At 46.7% G+C, this 19,331-nt stretch overlaps 19 non-coding genes and 1 pseudogene across 19 annotated transcripts; all 20 read right to left on the bottom strand.

Annotated features, from left to right (window-relative positions):
* Window positions 1-214: 214 nt before the first annotated feature.
* Window positions 215-377, bottom strand: LOC120550040. The gene has a single exon (XR_005637528.1). It is a non-coding gene; the product is annotated as a U1 spliceosomal RNA (small nuclear RNA).
* A 471-nt stretch (window positions 378-848) lies between these two features.
* Window positions 849-1,010, bottom strand: LOC120550039. The gene has a single exon (XR_005637527.1). It is a non-coding gene; the product is annotated as a U1 spliceosomal RNA (small nuclear RNA).
* Window positions 1,011-1,492: 482 nt separating this feature from the next.
* On the bottom strand, window positions 1,493-1,631 carry LOC120550035 (annotated as a pseudogene).
* A 485-nt stretch (window positions 1,632-2,116) lies between these two features.
* On the bottom strand, window positions 2,117-2,278 carry LOC120550036. Its single transcript, XR_005637525.1, has one exon. It is a non-coding gene; the product is annotated as a U1 spliceosomal RNA (small nuclear RNA).
* Window positions 2,279-2,761: 483 nt separating this feature from the next.
* LOC120550034 lies at window positions 2,762-2,922 on the bottom strand. The gene has a single exon (XR_005637524.1). It is a non-coding gene; the product is annotated as a U1 spliceosomal RNA (small nuclear RNA).
* Window positions 2,923-3,405: 483 nt separating this feature from the next.
* On the bottom strand, window positions 3,406-3,569 carry LOC120550023. The gene has a single exon (XR_005637513.1). It is a non-coding gene; the product is annotated as a U1 spliceosomal RNA (small nuclear RNA).
* Window positions 3,570-4,050: 481 nt separating this feature from the next.
* On the bottom strand, window positions 4,051-4,213 carry LOC120550026. The gene has a single exon (XR_005637516.1). It is a non-coding gene; the product is annotated as a U1 spliceosomal RNA (small nuclear RNA).
* Window positions 4,214-4,697: 484 nt separating this feature from the next.
* On the bottom strand, window positions 4,698-4,863 carry LOC120550032. The gene has a single exon (XR_005637522.1). It is a non-coding gene; the product is annotated as a U1 spliceosomal RNA (small nuclear RNA).
* Window positions 4,864-5,345: 482 nt separating this feature from the next.
* Window positions 5,346-5,508, bottom strand: LOC120550028. Its single transcript, XR_005637518.1, has one exon. It is a non-coding gene; the product is annotated as a U1 spliceosomal RNA (small nuclear RNA).
* Window positions 5,509-5,989: 481 nt separating this feature from the next.
* LOC120550027 lies at window positions 5,990-6,152 on the bottom strand. Its single transcript, XR_005637517.1, has one exon. It is a non-coding gene; the product is annotated as a U1 spliceosomal RNA (small nuclear RNA).
* A 482-nt stretch (window positions 6,153-6,634) lies between these two features.
* LOC120550020 lies at window positions 6,635-6,798 on the bottom strand. The gene has a single exon (XR_005637511.1). It is a non-coding gene; the product is annotated as a U1 spliceosomal RNA (small nuclear RNA).
* Window positions 6,799-7,278: 480 nt separating this feature from the next.
* LOC120550033 lies at window positions 7,279-7,442 on the bottom strand. The gene has a single exon (XR_005637523.1). It is a non-coding gene; the product is annotated as a U1 spliceosomal RNA (small nuclear RNA).
* A 482-nt stretch (window positions 7,443-7,924) lies between these two features.
* On the bottom strand, window positions 7,925-8,088 carry LOC120550030. The gene has a single exon (XR_005637520.1). It is a non-coding gene; the product is annotated as a U1 spliceosomal RNA (small nuclear RNA).
* A 480-nt stretch (window positions 8,089-8,568) lies between these two features.
* Window positions 8,569-8,731, bottom strand: LOC120550025. Its single transcript, XR_005637515.1, has one exon. It is a non-coding gene; the product is annotated as a U1 spliceosomal RNA (small nuclear RNA).
* A 480-nt stretch (window positions 8,732-9,211) lies between these two features.
* LOC120550017 lies at window positions 9,212-9,375 on the bottom strand. Its single transcript, XR_005637508.1, has one exon. It is a non-coding gene; the product is annotated as a U1 spliceosomal RNA (small nuclear RNA).
* A 481-nt stretch (window positions 9,376-9,856) lies between these two features.
* On the bottom strand, window positions 9,857-10,019 carry LOC120550029. Its single transcript, XR_005637519.1, has one exon. It is a non-coding gene; the product is annotated as a U1 spliceosomal RNA (small nuclear RNA).
* Window positions 10,020-10,498: 479 nt separating this feature from the next.
* On the bottom strand, window positions 10,499-10,661 carry LOC120550024. The gene has a single exon (XR_005637514.1). It is a non-coding gene; the product is annotated as a U1 spliceosomal RNA (small nuclear RNA).
* Window positions 10,662-11,141: 480 nt separating this feature from the next.
* On the bottom strand, window positions 11,142-11,305 carry LOC120550018. The gene has a single exon (XR_005637509.1). It is a non-coding gene; the product is annotated as a U1 spliceosomal RNA (small nuclear RNA).
* Window positions 11,306-11,791: 486 nt separating this feature from the next.
* Window positions 11,792-11,953, bottom strand: LOC120550038. The gene has a single exon (XR_005637526.1). It is a non-coding gene; the product is annotated as a U1 spliceosomal RNA (small nuclear RNA).
* Window positions 11,954-12,431: 478 nt separating this feature from the next.
* LOC120550022 lies at window positions 12,432-12,595 on the bottom strand. The gene has a single exon (XR_005637512.1). It is a non-coding gene; the product is annotated as a U1 spliceosomal RNA (small nuclear RNA).
* Between the last annotated feature and the right edge of the window lie 6,736 nt (window positions 12,596-19,331).

Raw genomic sequence — 19,331 nt, 5'->3', positions numbered from 1 at the left:
GGTCCCTCTAATTGTGGAAAAACATACTTTGTCAAAGACATTAGCGGCATTTACTCATAAATGTTCACGAAAGTGCAGCCAAAGGCGCATTTCCTGGAAAATGCTAAAACAACGGAAGGCCTCAAAGTACAGTCACGAGCAGCTCAAAGTTGAAATCTGCACGGTACAGCCCGTTTGAGGCAAAGTCTCTTGTCTTATTTTTCAGCGTCATGACCAGGGGTATTGTGACGCAGTCCCCACCACACAAATTATGCAGTCGAGAGATTCCACGACGGGAATTTAGCGCGAGGTCAACTTTATAACCGAGAACAATGGTTAAGCCTGCGTAGCGGGTGAACCACCTTCTTGATGTAATGGCCATCCTGCCAGGTAAAATTATGAGTTGGATGAGCCGAAGGAGCTGTTCCCAGACACAAAACTCGTGGCTGACGGTTTCTGCAATGCATAATCCAAGTTCAGTGCTTTTAGCAGCATTATCTTGAAAGCGGCAAAGATGTTTCTGCATGTGAAAGCAAACCTGTTCCACAAAACCTTAAACCCTAACCATGCTAGCATTGGCAAAATGTTCCAGAGGACATTTTGCACGAAGAACGACAACCTTGGGCCGAGGAGAACCGCCAATTCATTTGGTCACCCAAAGCCACACCCACTTACCATCGGTCGGCTGGCGCGGCATTTACTACTACGCTAAATATTCTGGCCCGTGCAGCAAAGCTGCAATTTCATGGAGAAAATGCTGGAAACAGCGGAGGCCTCAAAAGTACGGTACGAGCAGCTCAAAGTTGGAAATCTGCACATTGCAGCCCATTTAAGAACCGAAATCTCTTGTTTTATTCTTCAAAGCGATCATGATCAGGGCGTAGAGCGCGGTCCACTACCACAAATTATGCGGTCAGAGATTCCCACATTTGGGGAATTCGCACGGGTCAGCATAACCGGGTGCAATGGTTAAGCCTCGCCTTGGGTGAACCACCTTCTTGATCATGGTATCTCCCCTGCCAGGTAAGTATGAGTTGGATGAGCCAGAGAAAGGGGCTTCATTCCCAGACACAAAACTCTGTGTGACGGTTTCTACAATGCATAATCCCAGAGTTCAGTGCTTTTAGCATTATCTTAGCTTGGCAAGATGTTTCTGCATGTGAGAAAGCAAACCTGTTCCACAAAAGCCTTAAACCTAACCATGCTAGCATTGGCAAAATGTTCAGAGGACATTTTTTGCACAAAGAGAGAACAACTTGGAGCCGGAGAGAACACGCAATTCATTTGGTCCCACCCAAAAAGCCACACCCACTGCCATCCGAATCGCTGGCACTTGGCATTACTCTACATAAATGTTCACAGCGTACAGCAAAGCTGCAATTTCCTGGAGAAAATGCTAAAGCAACCGGAAGGCCTCAAAAAGTACAGTACGAGCAGCTCCAAAGTTGGAAATCTGCACATTGCAGCCCGTTTGAAACCAAAAGTCTCTTGTTTTATTTTTCAACGTCATGATCAGGGGAGAGCGCGAACGCAGTCCCCCACTACCACAAATTATGCAGTCGAGATTCCCACATTTGGGGAATTCGCACGGGTCAGCATAACCGGAGTGAACCACCTTCTTGATCATGGTATCTCCCCTACCAGGTAAGTATGAGTTGGATGAGCCAGAGAAAGGGGCTTCATTCCCAGACAAAAAACTCTGTGTGACGGTTTCTACAATGCATAATCCCAGAGTTCAGTGCTTTTAGCATTATCTTAGCTTGGCAAGATGTTTCTGCATGTGAGAAAGCAAACCTGTTCCACAAAAGCCTTAAACCTAACCATGCTAGCATTGGCAAAATGTTCAGAGGACATTTTTTGCACAAAGAGAGAACAACCTTGGAGCGGAGAACACGCAATTCATTTGGTCCCCCCCCAAAAGCCACACCCCACTGCCATCCGAATCGCTGGCACTTGGCATTACTCTACATAAATGTTCACACCGCTACAGCAAAGCTGCAATTTCCTGGAGAAAATGCTAAAGCAACCGGAAGGCCTCAAAAAGTACAGTACGAACACGCTCCAAAGTTGGAAATCTGCACATATTGCAGCCCGTTTGAAACCGAAAATCTCTTGTTTTATTTTTCAACGTCATGACCAGGGGTGAGCGGACGCGAGTCCCCACTACCACAAATTATGCAGTCGAGATTCCCACATTTGGGGAATTCGCGCACGGTCAGCATAACCGGGTGCAATGGTTAAGCCTCGCCTTGGGTGAACCACCTTCTTGATCATGGTATCTCCCCTGCCAGGTAAGTATGAGTTGGATGAGCCAGAGAAAGGGGCTTCATTCCCAGACACAAAACTCTGTGTGACGGTTTCTACAATGCATAATCCCAGAGTTCAGTGCTTTTAGCATTATCTTAGCTTGGCGAAGATGTTTCTGCATGTGAGAAAGCAAACCTGTTCCACAAAAGCCTTAAACCTAACCATGCTAGCATTGGCAAAATGTTCAGAGGACATTTTTTGCACAAAGAGAGAACAACCCTTGGACCGGAGAACAAGCGCAATTCATTTGGTCCCACCCAAAAAGCCACACCCACTGCCATCCGAATCGCTGGCACTTGGCATTACTCTACATAAATGTTCACAGCGTACAGCAAAGCTGCAATTTCCTGGAGAAAATGCTAAAGCAACCGGAAGGCCTCAAAAAGTACAGTACGAGCAGCTCCAAAGTTGGAAATCTGCATATTGCAGCCCGTTTGAAACCAAAAGTCTCTTGTTTTATTTTTCAACGTCATGACCAGGGTGTGCGACACGAGTCCCCACTACCACAAATTATGCAGTCGAGATTCCCACATTTGGGGAATTCGCGACGGTCAGCATAAACCGGGTGCAATGGTTAAGCCTCGCCTTGGGTGAACCACCTTCTTGATCATGGTATCTCCCCTGCCAGGTAAGTATGAGTTGGATGAGCCAGAGAAAGGGGCTTCATTCCGAGACCCCGCAAAACTCTGTGTGACGGTTTCTACAATGCATAATCCCAGAGTTCAGTGCTTTTAGCATTATCTTAGCTTGGCAAGATGTTTCTGCATGTGAGAAAGCAAACCTGTTCCACAAAAGCCTTAAACCTAACCATGCTAGCATTGGCAAAATGTTCAGAGGACATTTTTTGCACAAAGAGAGAACAACCTTGGAGCGGAGAACACGCAATTCATTTGGTCCCACCCAAAAAGCCACACCCACTGCCATCCGAATCGCTGGCACTTGGCATTACTCTACATAAATGTTCACAGCGTACAGCAAAGCTGCAATTTCCTGGAGAAAATGCTAAAGCAACCGGAAGGCCTCAAAAAGTACAGTACGAGCAGCTCCAAAGTTGGAAATCTGCACATTGCAGCCCATTTGAAACCGAAAATCTCTTGTTTTATTCTTCAACGTCATGATCAGGGGAGAGCGCGAACGCAGTCCCCCACTACCACAAATTATGCAGTCGAGATTCCCACATTTGGGGAATTCGCACGGGTCAGCATAACCGGAGTGCAATGGTTAAGCCTCAACTTGGGTGAACCACCTTCTTGATCATGGTATCTCCCCTGCCAGGTAAGTATGAGTTGGATGAGCCAGAGAAAGGGGCTTCATTCCCAGACACAAAACTCTGTGTGACGGTTTCTACAATGCATAATCCCAGAGTTCAGTGCTTTTAGCATTATCTTAGCTTGGCAAGATGTTTCTGCATGTGAGAAAGCAAACCTGTTCCACAAAAGCCTTAAACCTAACCATGCTAGCATTGGCAAAATGTTCAGAGGACATTTTTTGCACAAAGAGAGAACAACCTTGGAGCGGAGAACACGCAATTCATTTGGTCCCACCCAAAAAGCCACACCCCACTGCCATCCGAATCGCTGGCACTTGGCATTACTCTACATAAATGTTCACAGCGTACAGCAAAGCTGCAATTTCCTGGAGAAAATGCTAAAGCAACCGGAAGGCCTCAAAAAGTACAGTACGAGCAGCTCCAAAGTTGGAAATCTGCATATTGCAGCCCGTTTGAAACCAAAAGTCTCTTGTTTTATTTTTCAACGTCATGACCAGGGGTGAGCGCGAACGCAGTCCCCCACTACCACAAATTATGCAGTCGAGATTCCCACATTTGGGGAATTCGCACGGGTCAGCATAACCGGGTGCAATGGTTAAGCCTCGCCTTGGGTGAACCACCTTCTTGATCATGGTATCTCCCCTGCCAGGTAAGTATGAGTTGGATGAGCCAGAGGAAAGGGGGCTTCATTCCCAGACACAAAACTCTGTGTGACGGTTTCTACAATGCATAATCCCAGAGTTCAGTGCTTTTAGCATTATCTTAGCTTGGCAAGATGTTTCTGCATGTGAGAAAGCAAACCTGTTCCACAAAAGCCTTAAACCTAACCATGCTAGCATTGGCAAAATGTTCAGAGGACATTTTTTGCACAAAGAGAGAACAACCTTGGAGCGGGAGAACACGCAATTCATTTGGTCCCACCCAAAAGCCACACCCACTGCCATCCGAATCGGCTGGCACTTGGCATTACTCTACATAAATGTTCACAGCGTACAGCAAAGCTGCAATTTCCTGGAGAAAATGCTAAAGCAACCGGAAGGCCTCAAAAGTACAGTACGAGAGCAGCTCCAAAGTTGGAAATCTGCACATTGCAGCCCATTTGAAACCGAAAATCTCTTGTTTTATTCTTCAACGTCATGATCAGGGGAGAGCGCGAACGCAGTCCCCCACTACCACAAATTATGCAGTCGAGATTCCCACATTTGGGGAATTCCGCGACGGTCAGCATAACCGAGGGTGCAATGGTTAAGCCTCGCCTTGGGTGAACCACCTTCTTGATCATGGTATCTCCCCTGCCAGGTAAGTATGAGTTGGATGAGCCAGAGAAAGGGGCTTCATTCCCAGACACAAAACTCTGTGTGACGGTTTCTACAATGCATAATCCCAGAGTTCAGTGCTTTTAGCATTATCTTAGCTTGGCAAGATGTTTCTGCATGTGAGAAAGCAAACCTGTTCCACAAAGCTGCCTTAAACCTAACCATGCTAGCATTGGCAAAATGTTCAGAGGACATTTTTTGCACAAAGAGAGAACAACCTTGGAGCGGAGAACACGCAATTCATTTGGTCCCACCCAAAAAGCCACACCCACTGCCATCCGAATCGCTGGCACTTGGCATTACTCTACATAAATGTTCACAGCGTACAGCAAAGCTGCAATTTCCTGGAGAAAATGCTAAAGCAACCGGAAGGCCTCAAAAAGTACAGTACGAGCAGCTCCAAAGTTGGAAATCTGCATATTGCAGCCCGTTTGAAACCAAAAGTCTCTTGTTTTATTTTTCAACGTCATGACCAGGGGTGAGCGCGAACGCAGTCCCCCACTACCACAAATTATGCAGTCGAGATTCCCACATTTGGGGAATTCGCACGGGTCAGCATAACCGGGGTGCAATGGTTAAGCCTCGCCTTGGGTGAACCACCTTCTTGATCGTGGTATCTCCCTGCCAGGTAAGTATGAGTTGGATGAGCCAGAGGAAAGGGGCTTCATTCCCAGACACAAAACTCTGTGTGACGGTTTCTACAATGCATAATCCCAGAGTTCAGTGCTTTTAGCATTATCTTAGCTTGGCAAGATGTTTCTGCATGTGAGAAAGCAAACCTGTTCCACAAAAGCCTTAAACCTAACCATGCTAGCATTGGCAAAATGTTCAGAGGACATTTTTTGCACAAAGAGAGAACAACCTTGGAGCGGAGAACACGCAATTCATTTGGTCCCACCCAAAAAGCCACACCCACTGCCATCCGAATCGCTGGCACTTGGCATTACTCTACATAAATGTTCACAGCGTACAGCAAAGCTGCAATTTCCTGGAGAAAATGCTAAAGCAACCGGAAGGCCTCAAAAAGTACAGTACGAGCAGCTCCAAAGTTGGAAATCTGCATATTGCAGCCCGTTTGAAACCAAAAGTCTCTTGTTTTATTTTTCAACGTCATGACCAGGGGTGAGCGCGAACGCGGTCCCCACTACCACAAATTATGCAGTCGAGATTCCCACATTTGGGGAATTCGCACGGGTCAGCATAACCGGGGTGCAATGGTTAAGCCTCGCCTTGGGTGAACCACCTTCTTGATCATGGTATCTCCCCTGCCAGGTAAGTATGAGTTGGATGAGCCAGAGAAAGGGGCTTCATTCCCAGACACAAAACTCTGTGTGACGGTTTCTACAATGCATAATCCCAGAGTTCAGTGCTTTTAGCATTATCTTAGCTTGGCAAGATGTTTCTGCATGTGAGAAAGCAAACCTGTTCCACAAAAGCCTTAAACCTAACCATGCTAGCATTGGCAAAATGTTCAGAGGACATTTTTTGCACAAAGAGAGAACAACCTTTTACGGAGGAGAACACGCAATTCATTTGGTCCCACCCAAAAAGCCACACCCACTGCCATCCGAATCGCTGGCACTTGGCATTACTCTACATAAATGTTCACAGCGTACAGCAAAGCTGCAATTTCCTGGAGAAAATGCTAAAGCAACCGGAAGGCCTCAAAAAGTACAGTACGAGCAGCTCCAAAGTTGGAAATCTGCATATTGCAGCCCGTTTGAAACCAAAAGTCTCTTGTTTTATTTTTCAACGTCATGACCAGGGGTGAGCGCGAACGCAGTCCCCCACTACCACAAATTATGCAGTCGAGATTCCCACATTTGGGGAATTCGCACGGGTCAGCATAACCGGGGTGCAATGGTTAAGCCTCGCCTTGGGTGAACCACCTTCTTGATCATGGTATCTCCCCTGCCAGGTAAGTATGAGTTGGATGAGCCAGAGAAAGGGGCTTCATTCCCAGACACAAAACTCTGTGTGACGGTTTCTACAATGCATAATCCCAGAGTTCAGTGCTTTTAGCATTATCTTAGCTTGGCAAGATGTTTCTGCATGTGAGAAAGCAAACCTGTTCCACAAAAGCCTTAAACCTAACCATGCTAGCATTGGCAAAATGTTCAGAGGACATTTTTTGCACAAAGAGAGAACAACCTTGGAGCGGAGAACACGCAATTCATTTGGTCCCACCCAAAAAGCCACACCCACTGCCATCCGAATCGCTGGCACTTGGCATTACTCTACATAAATGTTCACAGCGTACAGCAAAGCTGCAATTTCCTGGAGAAAATGCTAAAGCAACCGGAAGGCCTCAAAAAGTACAGTACGAGCAGCTCCAAAGTTGGAAATCTGCACATTGCAGCCCGTTTGAAACCAAAAGTCTCTTGTTTTATTTTTCAACGTCATGATCAGGGGAGAGCGCGAACGCAGTCCCCCACTACCACAAATTATGCAGTCGAGATTCCCACATTTGGGGAATTCCGCGACGGTCAGCATAACCGGGTGCAATGGTTAAGCCTCGCCTTGGGTGAACCACCTTCTTGATCATGGTATCTCCCCTGCCAGGTAAGTATGAGTTGGATGAGCCAGAGAAAGGGGCTTCATTCCCAGACACAAAACTCTGTGTGACGGTTTCTACAATGCATAATCCCAGAGTTCAGTGCTTTTAGCATTATCTTAGCTTGGCAAGATGTTTCTGCATGTGAGAAAGCAAACCTGTTCCACAAAAGCCTTAAACCTAACCATGCTAGCATTGGCAAAATGTTCAGAGGACATTTTTTGCACAAAGAGAGAACAACCTTGGGCGGGAGAACAACGCAATTCATTTGGTCCCACCCAAAAGCCACACCCACTGCCATCCGGATCGCTGGCACTTGGCATTACTCTACATAAATGTTCACAGCGTACAGCCAAAGCTGCAATTTCCTGGAGAAAATGCTAAAGCAACCGGAAGGCCTCAAAAGTACAGTACGAGCAGCTCCAAAGTTGGAAATCTGCACATTGCAGCCCGTTTGAAAACCCAAAAGTCTCTTGTTTTTATTTTTCAACGTCATGACCAGGGGGAGCGCTGACGCGAGTCCCCACTACCACAAATTATGCAGTCGAGATTCCCACATTTGGGGAATTCGCACGGGTCAGCATAACCGGGGTGCAATGGTTAAGCCTCGCCTTGGGTGAACCACCTTCTTGATCATGGTATCTCCCCTGCCAGGTAAGTATGAGTTGGATGAGCCAGAGAAAGGGGCTTCATTCCCAGACACAAAACTCTGTGTGACGGTTTCTACAATGCATAATCCCAGAGTTCAGTGCTTTTAGCATTATCTTAGCTTGGCAAGATGTTTCTGCATGTGAGAAAGCAAACCTGTTCCACAAAAGCCTTAAACCTAACCATGCTAGCATTGGCAAAATGTTCAGAGGACATTTTTTGCACAAAGAGAGAACAACCTTGGAGCGGAGAACACGCAATTCATTTGGTCCCACCCAAAAAGCCACACCCACTGCCATCCGAATCGCTGGCACTTGGCATTACTCTACATAAATGTTCACAGCGTACAGCAAAGCTGCAATTTCCTGGAGAAAATGCTAAAGCAACCGGAAGGCCTCAAAAAGTACAGTACGAGCAGCTCCAAAGTTGGAAATCTGCACATTGCAGCCCGTTTGAAACCAAAAGTCTCTTGTTTTATTTTTCAACGTCATGACCAGGGGTGAGCGCGAACGCAGTCCCCCACTACCACAAATTATGCAGTCGAGATTCCCACATTTGGGGAATTCGCACGGGTCAGCATAACCGGGTGCAATGGTTAAGCCTCGCCTTGGGTGAACCACCTTCTTGATCATGGTATCTCCCCTGCCAGGTAAGTATGAGTTGGATGAGCCAGAGAAAGGGGCTTCATTCCCAGACACAAAACTCTGTGTGACGGTTTCTACAATGCATAATCCCAGAGTTCAGTGCTTTTAGCATTATCTTAGCTTGGCAAGATGTTTCTGCATGTGAGAAAGCAAACCTGTTCCACAAAAGCCTTAAACCTAACCATGCTAGCATTGGCAAAATGTTCAGAGGACATTTTTTGCACAAAGAGAGAACAACCTTGGAGCGGAGAACACGCAATTCATTTGGTCCCACCCAAAAAGCCACACCCACTGCCATCCGAATCGCTGGCACTTGGCATTACTCTACATAAATGTTCACAGCGTACAGCAAAGCTGCAATTTCCTGGAGAAAATGCTAAAGCAACCGGAAGGCCTCAAAAAGTACAGTACGAGCAGCTCCAAAGTTGGAAATCTGCACATTGCAGCCCGTTTGAAACCAAAAGTCTCTTGTTTTATTTTTCAACGTCATGACCAGGGGTGAGCGCGAACGCAGTCCCCCACTACCACAAATTATGCAGTCGAGATTCCCACATTTGGGGAATTCGCACGGGTCAGCATAACCGGAGTGCAATGGTTAAGCCTCGCCTTGGGTGAACCACCTTCTTGATCATGGTATCTCCCCTGCCAGGTAAGTATGAGTTGGATGAGCCAGAGAAAGGGGCTTCATTCCCAGACACAAAACTCTGTGTGACGGTTTCTACAATGCATAATCCCAGAGTTCAGTGCTTTTAGCATTATCTTAGCTTGGCAAGATGTTTCTGCATGTGAGAAAGCAAACCTGTTCCACAAAAGCCTTAAACCTAACCATGCTACCATTGGCAAAATGTTCAGAGGACATTTTTTGCACAAAGAGAGAACAACCTTGGAGCGGAGAACACGCAATTCATTTGGTCCCACCCAAAAAGCCACACCCACTGCCATCCGAGATCGCGGCCACTTGGCATTACTCTACATAAATGTTCACAGCGTACAGCAAAGCTGCAATTTCCTGGAGAAAATGCTAAAGCAACCGGAAGGCCTCAAAAAGTACAGTACGAGCAGCTCCAAAGTTGGAAATCTGCACATTGCAGCCCGTTTGAAACCGAAAGTCTCTTGTTTTATTCTTCAACGTCATGATCAGGGGAGAGCGCGAACGCAGTCCCCCACTACCACAAATTATGCAGTCGAGATTCCCACATTTGGGGAATTCGCGCAGTCAGCATAACCGGGGTGCAATGGTTAAGCCTCGCCTTGGGTGAACCACCTTCTTGATCATGGTATCTCCCCTGCCAGGTAAGTATGAGTTGGATGAGCCAGAGAAAGGGGCTTCATTCCCAGACACAAAACTCTGTGTGACGGTTTCTACAATGCATAATCCCAGAGTTCAGTGCTTTTAGCATTATCTTAGCTTGGCAAGATGTTTCTGCATGTGAGAAAGCAAACCTGTTCCACAAAAGCCTTAAACCTAACCATGCTAGCATTGGCAAAATGTTCAGAGGACATTTTTTGCACAAAGAGAGAACAACCTTGGAGCGGAGAACACGCAATTCTTTGGTTGCCCCCAAAAAGCCACACCCACTGCCATCCGAATCGCTGGCACTTGGCATTACTCTACATAAATGTTCACAGCGTACAGCAAAGCTGCAATTTCCTGGAGAAAATGCTAAAGCAACCGGAAGGCCTCAAAAAGTACAGTACGAGCAGCTCCAAAGTTGGAAATCTGCACATTGCAGCCCATTTGAAACCGAAAATCTCTTGTTTTATTCTTCAACGTCATGATCAGGGGAGAGCGCGAACGCAGTCCCCCACTACCACAAATTATGCAGTCGAGATTCCCACATTTGGGGAATTCGCACGGGTCAGCATAACCGGGTGCAATGGTTAAGCCTCGCCTTGGGTGAACCACCTTCTTGATCATGGTATCTCCCCTGCCAGGTAAGTATGAGTTGGATGAGCCAGAGAAAGGGGCTTCATTCCCAGACACAAAACTCTGTGTGACGGTTTCTACAATGCATAATCCCAGAGTTCAGTGCTTTTAGCATTATCTTAGCTTGGCAAGATGTTTCTGCATGTGAGAAAGCAAACCTGTTCCACAAAAGCCTTAAACCTAACCATGCTAGCATTGGCAAAATGTTCAGAGGACATTTTTTGCACAAAGAGAGAACAACCTTGGAGCGGAGAACACGCAATTCATTTGGTCCCACCCAAAAAGCCACACCCACTGCCATCCGAATCGCTGGCACTTGGCATTACTCTACATAAATGTTCACAGCGTACAGCAAAGCTGCAATTTCCTGGAGAAAATGCTAAAGCAACCGGAAGGCCTCAAAAAGTACAGTACGAGCAGCTCCAAAGTTGGAAATCTGCACATTGCAGCCCGTTTGAAACCAAAAGTCTCTTGTTTTATTTTTCAACGTCATGACCAGGGGAGAGCGCGAACGCAGTCCCCCACTACCACAAATTATGCAGTCGAGATTCCCACATTTGGGGAATTCGCACGGGTCAGCATAACCGGGGTGCAATGGTTAAGCCTCGCCTTGGGTGAACCACCTTCTTGATCATGGTATCTCCCCTGCCAGGTAAGTATGAGTTGGATGAGCCAGAGAAAGGGGCTTCATTCCCAGACACAAAACTCTGTGTGACGGTTTCTACAATGCATAATCCCAGAGTTCAGTGCTTTTAGCATTATCTTAGCTTGGCAAGATGTTTCTGCATGTGAGAAAGCAAACCTGTTCCACAAAAGCCTTAAACCTAACCATGCTAGCATTGGCAAAATGTTCAGAGGACATTTTTTGCACAAAGAGAGAACAACCTTGGAGCGGAGAACACGCAATTCATTTGGTCCCACCCAAAAAGCCACACCCACTGCCATCCGAATCGCTGGCACTTGGCATTACTCTACATAAATGTTCACGCGCATGCAGCAAAGCTGCAATTTCCTGGAGAAAATGCTAAAGCAACCGGAAGGCCTCAAAAGTACAGTAATCGAAAGCAGCTCCAAAGTTGGAAATCTGCACATAGCAGCCCGTTTGAAACCAAAAGTCTCTCTTGTTTTATTTTTCAACGTCATGACCAGGGGTGAGTGACACGAGTCCCCACTACCACAAATTATGCAGTCGAGATTCCCACATTTGGGGAATTTCGCACGAGGTCAGCATAACCGGGTGCAATGGTTAAGCCTCGCCTTGGGTGAACCACCTTCTTGATCATGGTATCTCCCCTGCCAGGTAAGTATGAGTTGGATGAGCCAGAGAAAGGGGCTTCATTCCCAGACACAAAACTCTGTGTGACGGTTTCTACAATGCATAATCCCAGAGTTCAGTGCTTTTAGCATTATCTTAGCTTGGCAAGATGTTTCTGCATGTGAGAAAGCAAACCTGTTCCACAAAAGCCTTAAACCTAACCATGCTAGCATTGGCAAAATGTTCAGAGGACATTTTTTGCACAAAGAGAGAACAACCTTGGAGGCGGAGAACACGCAATTCATTTGGTCCCACCCAAAAGCCACACCCACTGCCATCGAATCGCTGGCACTTGGCATTACTCTACATAAATGTTCAGAGCGTACAGCAAAGCTGCAATTTCCTGGAGAAAATGCTAAAGCAACCGGAAGGCCTCAAAAGTACAGTACGAGCAGCTCCAAAGTTGGAAATCTGCACATTGCAGCCCGTTTGAAACCAAAAGTCTCTTGTTTTATTTTTCAACGTCATGACCAGGGGTGAGCGCGAACGCAGTCCCCCACTACCACAAATTATGCAGTCGAGATTCCCACATTTGGGGAATTCGCACGGGTCAGCATAACCTGGGTGCAATGGTTAAGCCTCGCCTTGGGTGAACCACCTTCTTGATCATGGTATCTCCCCTGCCAGGTAAGTATGAGTTGGATGAGCCATGACGTTTAGCTAGCAGGAAGAGGGGAGTTGCAGGCCCTGGAGCTCTGTCAAGGCAGCAGCGTTTGGTTGTCCATTAGCGCAAAAAACAGTGACTTTGCGCGGGTATGGAGTGCTGTGGGCTGCCAGCCGTGAAGGAGCTTCAAGTACCTCATAGCAGGCCAGGGTCTGTGAAGGAAGGCAGGCCGAGCGGTGAGGCAGCAGCACCGGCCGCTGAACACCGGCCACTGAACACAGTTTTACCAAATTTGCAATTGGCCATAAATTTTCGTAAAACGGCCCATATTTGAGCTTTATATAGTTGATTTCTCGCTAAAAAAAAAAGTCTCAGAAGTGAATTTAATAACAAAATAGCCCGATAAACAATGTATAACTTTGCAGTGTCTGAAATATGAGACCTGCCGTCGAGTCTCCCATGTGTTTCTATGTAGTTTGCTCAAACCAATCAGCGCGTAGCTCATTCTGAATATTCATGAGCATACCATATTTGGCAGAAAAGCTCTTGTTCCAAATAGAGCCATATTCACAGGGTAGTTAAAGGCCTAATAAAATAGCATTCGGGCAATTTTCAGCCCAACCAATGTTACATACCCCATTAGGAGACCTTAAGGAACAGTGTAAAATACCCTCTATAATCATTCTATCACCCCTTTAAGAGAGAGATACAGATTAAAGTAAGAGATGGGAAGAGGTTGGCTCTTAAAAATGCCTTTGGTTTTTAATAAATCAGGACAGGGAAGTTGGAAGTTGAGTAGCTGGGTATAAATGTAGGAGTTGCAGGGAGAAAAGAAAAAAAGTTAATTATGTAATGTAGTCTTGCTATATTTATATTGAAATGAAAGGATACGTATGATAAGTCTTGTCATAAATACTTAAAGGGATACTTCACCGATTTAGCATTAAGCTTTGTATCAGTAAAAACCCAGTAGTACTTTTGAATGACCGTGCTTCCCTCCCTCATTCCCCCTGAAACCAGAGATCTCTGTATTGTGGGTCTGGAAAAAATCTTCCGATGACGGAAAAATTATGATTTTTGCGTCGTCTGAAGATTTTTTGACCAGAGGCAATGGACTACAGCCAGTAATAGGAGCTACTTCCGCATGTTTTCAACCCGCCCATAGGGGGATGGACTGAAGTCTTTACCCGAAGCTTGCCGAAGCAAAACGAGCGTCAGCCATCTTGAATCTTTGCTAAACTAGGGTGACCAGATTTCCCCAGAACTAAAACCAGGACACTTTGTGCATGACTGTAGTGCTTGTGCACGCACACACTTTTTAACATGAACACGTGCCAGCCCAGGTCCTATTTTTCTGAGAAAATTGAGTCTTGCTTCCATATACATCGTCTTTTCAGGAAACCGTGACCTGTAGTGAATAGCAGTGAGTGACTGGGAAGTAGCCTACTACAGCAATCAGAATGAGAGATTTAGATTTTTATTTCATATTTTCCAGAAATAATAAGTGAATTGTACGTATTGGTAAGTAATGCAATCATCATGAAAACAAATTATTACTGAATATTTTTTAATAGCCAAAGTGTTGCATCCCTACTGTCATTGACGATCTACCAAAACGGTAATTAGTCAATGGTCCCTTATACAGAACCTAGCGACAGAACAGATGATGAAGATATGAAGCTTTATGTGATAGCTTTTTATTACTACATTACAATTACATTATTACAATTATGTGCATTCAAACTACCGCACATGTGTACCACCGGGATACATTGGTACAGATCGGAGAATATGCAGTACACTTTATTACAGACGGAATTCTCGACACACTACGCGAGCTTCGCCTGCTACAGAGACCAGCACCTCAGCCTGTGGTGTTTCTTGATTCTGATAGCTGGTAAGGGGACATCCTCAGCGGTGAAACGCGGGAATATGTGGCAAAGCAGAGGTGGGGATGAGATCAAGGCCACAACACAACACGGCTAAGATAAAAAAAGAAAGAAGACAAAGCTGACAACACTATCAAAAGCAAAACGGCTACTCATGGCCTCAGCTGCTGCTCCTCCTCCCTTTGCCTGCACCTCGCCTCAGAGATCAGCCTATAGATTTCAAACTTACCTTCCTCTCTCCTGGCAGGAGAGAGAGACTGAAGCTGTGGCAACAGGCTATGGAGAAAGAGGTCATCAGGGTCACTTGGTGGAGGGGGGGTTAGAGGGGGGGTTAGAGGGGGGCTGTCACTCTTTTCTATAGTACTAACTAAACATCTTTCAAAGGTGCTGAGGCTCCCCACCCTGGACCTCTTGCCTGTCAGCTATATGGTGGGTTGCCCTGGCTGGCGGCGGCCTGGAATCGGGGTGCGTCTGGGACCAGGGTCTGCCCTGCAGTTTTCCGGCTGCGAAGCTGACTGGCTGGCTGGCTGGCTGACTGGCACCTCGCGGTGGCTGGCTGACTTCAGCTGAGGGTATATGTCAACTAGGGGTGTAAAGGTACACATAACTGTTTAGGTACAGAATGCCAGGTTCGATACAGTCTTTATCAATCAGGCTTTTTTTCTAATTTGAATTCCCACACAAACATATCAAGGTTAAAAATATCTTCACTGTAGGAAGAAATATGGCGCCCGTCTTGGCAAGTCGTCCGCCTCGCTCCTTTGCTGTTGAGTCTGTTTTGCTTTTACTATTTTTTGCCTTCCGATATGTATCCGCTCTGCTGGCATATGATCGCCAAACCGTCCTCGACCTCAGGGCTTGGTCAGAGACCCTGCTGCCATCTGATCGCCCACTATTCAACCAACTAACACCGGTGCTGGCGGATATCCCTGATCACCTGCGCCGTATGCCTACAGTCTATCCTCGGAGGGACCAGGACCAAAAGTCTCGCTCAAACGGATCAAATGGATCCTACCGATCTGAACACCGACGATGGCTATTGTGCCCACCACCCCTGAGAAAGCGTTCTAGAAGACGTGGGAAACGTGCCGGTATGATTGCCCGACTTAAAGCTCACTTGTGAGCCTCTTCCTTGGCTGAATCGCGCCTCGGACTTTCTCCCGCTGCCTGGTTCGTATGCAGCCGATGGATCTGTCCTGTTTTCCCGGAGCCATCACCTATGCTTGCTCCAGTGAATGGACACGCTACCTTAACGCAGCTTAAAGCTGGAAAATCGCTGAGAAAGATTACTTACATCCAGCCTCTCCACGCCGGCCCCGTCTCGCCCGTTTGGTCCGCTGCCCTTCCTGTCGCATCGCGGATACGTCATCAGAGCGCTGCCATCATGGAAAGAAATATCACCAGGAACATCGCGAGACTATGGCACGCTGCGTACGATGGAAGGCGTGGATCTCAGCCTGCTCTGCCCCATCCAGAGGTCCACTGACCATAAATCTTACGTTAAACCTGAACTTTTTAACATCCAGTCTCTGTCAAATAAATCTAGTCTGATACATGATCATATTCTTGAGAAAGATATTGACCTGATGTGCCTCACTAAGACCTGGCACAAAGCTGAGGTTTTTTCATCATTAAATGAAGCCTGTCCCCCTGGATTTAGTTACCTGCACAGGGCGCGCTGCACTGGTCGAGGTGGTGGCCTGGCGGTAATTTGCCGCGACGCTCTCAAGCTTTCTCCTCTGTCTCTACCTGATGTGTCCTCTTTTGAATATCTGGCTTTTAAATCAAAACCCCCCTCCAAGATAAATGCAGTACTGATCTACCGGCCGCCCAAACCTCATCCATCCTTTATCGCAGAGATTCATGACCTCTTCACCTCTTTCTGCTCTTTATCCTCCAATAATATTATACTTGGCGACATGAACATTCACATTGAAAATTCCTCCTCTCCGTTGGCAGCTGAATTTCTAAATGTATTGGGCTGTCTCAATCTCATACAGCATGTTGATGCTCCTACTCCTGGGCCTGGGTGTTTCTGATCACAGCATCATCTCCATGGACGTCTCCTGCCCGTCCCCAGGGCCGGCGATTGCTATAGGCGACCTAGGCGATTGCTACTTCGTGCATGGAGTTGGGAGACTATGCTCATAACGGTTGGCCTCAAGGAGGCACAGGGTACCCGATTGCCATTTCAAGTGGCGTTGACACACACGGCGACATGTTGCTTAAGATGATAGTCGCTGTCAACCACGGTTTGAGGCGCGTTGAGATCCCGTGTGACCTGGAGCTGTTCTCTTTTGGATCCCAGCCGCCCTCGTCCCCTCAGCCCGCACCGGGCTACTACATGCAAAGAGATGAGTCCCTGGGCCCCAATGTGAAAAGCTACATCGCGGCCCTGGGACCGCTCACCTCCAGGATCGTGGAAGCCGTCGCGGTCCTCTACTGCCCTGACTTCAACCGAGATCTCGACGAGAAGGCCCAGGCGTGTGTGACCACAATGAACAATTCTCTCGGCGCTCTAGGGGACACGTTCTCTCGACTGGCTACAGTGCTCGTGCAGGACGAGAGGGGCACGGAATTGAGAGTGCAACACGTAGCATACATTTTGGCTATCATTTTGCTATCAAGCTGGCAACGCAGCCCCAGTTCCTGGTCCCATCATTGAAAATGTTCGTAGCTATCTTGCTGACAAACCCCATGTCATGATTTCTGGTCCAATGCTCCAATGCGCGTTTGACCAGACCTAAGGGTCCAGATCAGAAACATGTTAAACTCCCTATAAGCAGTCACAACGGTCATTTGTATACATCAATACCCACCATTATATTTGCATCTGTATTTCTCCAATAACTCTTTTCATCGTAGACAGAGCTTGGCTTTCGTCCCACGTGGGTTTCACGAGTCCCGTGAAGTCGTCTAGGCACCTATGTATGAGTTGCCTCGTCTCATTGTCCGGCGAGTCTCGGGATATTGAGGTACTGGGTTCAGCTGCCACGGCTCTGTTTTTACCCTCAATACAAATCAGATCACTGTCCTCTTCCAGATCACTGTCCTCTTCCAGATCACTGTCCAGTTGAGGTTGAGACACATACACAATCATAGGAATCCCCTGAATCATCTTTACTTCTCCGTCGGATCTGTCTCTACTATTGCCTGGCATTTGCATTGTTATAGCACAAACCCTTGTGTTTAGATAGATAAATGTCGTGCTCAGTCTGTGTGATAGACAAAACCTCTTAACAGATGAATGTCACCTGTGGTTACTGTGCAATAGCCCTTAGGTCAACCCAGTTAATATAAGCAAGAAGCATTCCTGTCCGACTATGGCTGACAGTCCTTCCACGGGTGACTATCCAACTATGGCTGACAGTCCTTCCACGGGTGACTATCCGACTATGACTGATCATATTTTGAGCGTTCGTTGGAAACACGGCCCCTTTCAACTTTACAATGATCTGCCGCTCAGCCTCTTGTATCCCACTTGCATCTGACAGGATGTACCTGAGCCTGGGTTTGCCCGCGTTGCCGACGTACGTATTACTGTTTTTACCCTCAATACCATAACCGCTTGCCTCCATTGTGCAAGTCGTGCCTAGCTGCTAGCCCATTGTCTCACCCAAGGATGTGTGTAACCTAGCACCGTCACCTAAAGAGTGATGGTTACTTACACATTATGGGTCAAGTCACCCTGGGGTCTAGAGTACGTAAACACCACAGATCACACCCCTTTGTGTAAAAGCCACACAGAAATGAGCAGCTAGTCGGAAGGTGAATAAACAATGAACTTTATTGAACAGAACGTGACATCAGAACAATGGTCAGGGACAACGAGCCGTAACACATACAACGTTAGGATACACTTGTTACACTTTATTGAACAGTACGTGACATCAGAACAATAGTCAGGAACAAGGGCCGTAATACATACAATGTTAAAGTGCCCATATTATGAAAAAATCACTTTTTCTGGGATTTGGGGTGTTCTTTTGTGTCTCTGGTGCTTCCACACACATACAAACTTTGAAAAAAATCCATCCATGCTGTTTTGAGTGAGATACGGTTTCTGAATGTGTCCTGCTTTCAGTCTCCTAGTGAGCTGTTCAAAATCGGCTCGGACGTCACAGTCCGAAATGAGCTGGCTAACCACAACCGTTAGCTCTTTAGCATGCTAACCGTTAGCATTAGCATGCTAACGTCGTTCTCAATAGCAAAGCACTGCTACAACACACACAAGTTCACCATAATCTACAAAAGAGCTACTTACATGTGTGCCCTCATTTAGAAGTCTCCCAGCTAATCCTGCCTTGTAACTGACCAAAGTTGGAGAAACAGGCTTTCTTTTACTGTCTCTAGAGTTAGCTAGCTGACATGCTCTACATCTGAGCTACTGAGCATGTGCGAGTGCAATCAAAGATAGTACAGAAGAAGAAGATGAAAAGAGGTCTCACTCTGTAGCTAAAACAGAAACCAGGTGAAAAGAGCATCTGCAGCAGTGAGAGAGAGCTGTGCAGTACAACAAAAATATGGTGTTTTTTGAAAATTAAACCATGTAAACCTATTCTGGTACAATCTTAAAATACAGTTATGAACCTGAAAATGAGCATAATATGGGCGCTTTAAGATATATTTGTTACACTTGGATGGTGTATGTTTATAACATGCACATATTATTGAGCTTTTTCTGAAGTGACTCTTTCATGGCATCGCAGTACAAGTAATGACCATTGGCGGGCAGGTGGGTTCGCTCGATCGCGCTGCAGACGACACAGCGGCGTGCACCGCGGGATCCTATATGCCCATAATGGGCCTGTATGGCAAGAGCCGGGATTGCGATATGTCCCCGTCTGTATCGCTCCTTGCCCATGATAGCATCCAGCT

Source organism: Perca fluviatilis, chromosome 20 (genome assembly GCF_010015445.1).
Source record: "Perca fluviatilis chromosome 20, GENO_Pfluv_1.0, whole genome shotgun sequence".
Taxonomy (NCBI): domain Eukaryota; kingdom Metazoa; phylum Chordata; class Actinopteri; order Perciformes; family Percidae; genus Perca; species Perca fluviatilis.
This window is presented reverse-complemented; position numbering and strand designations above follow the sequence as displayed.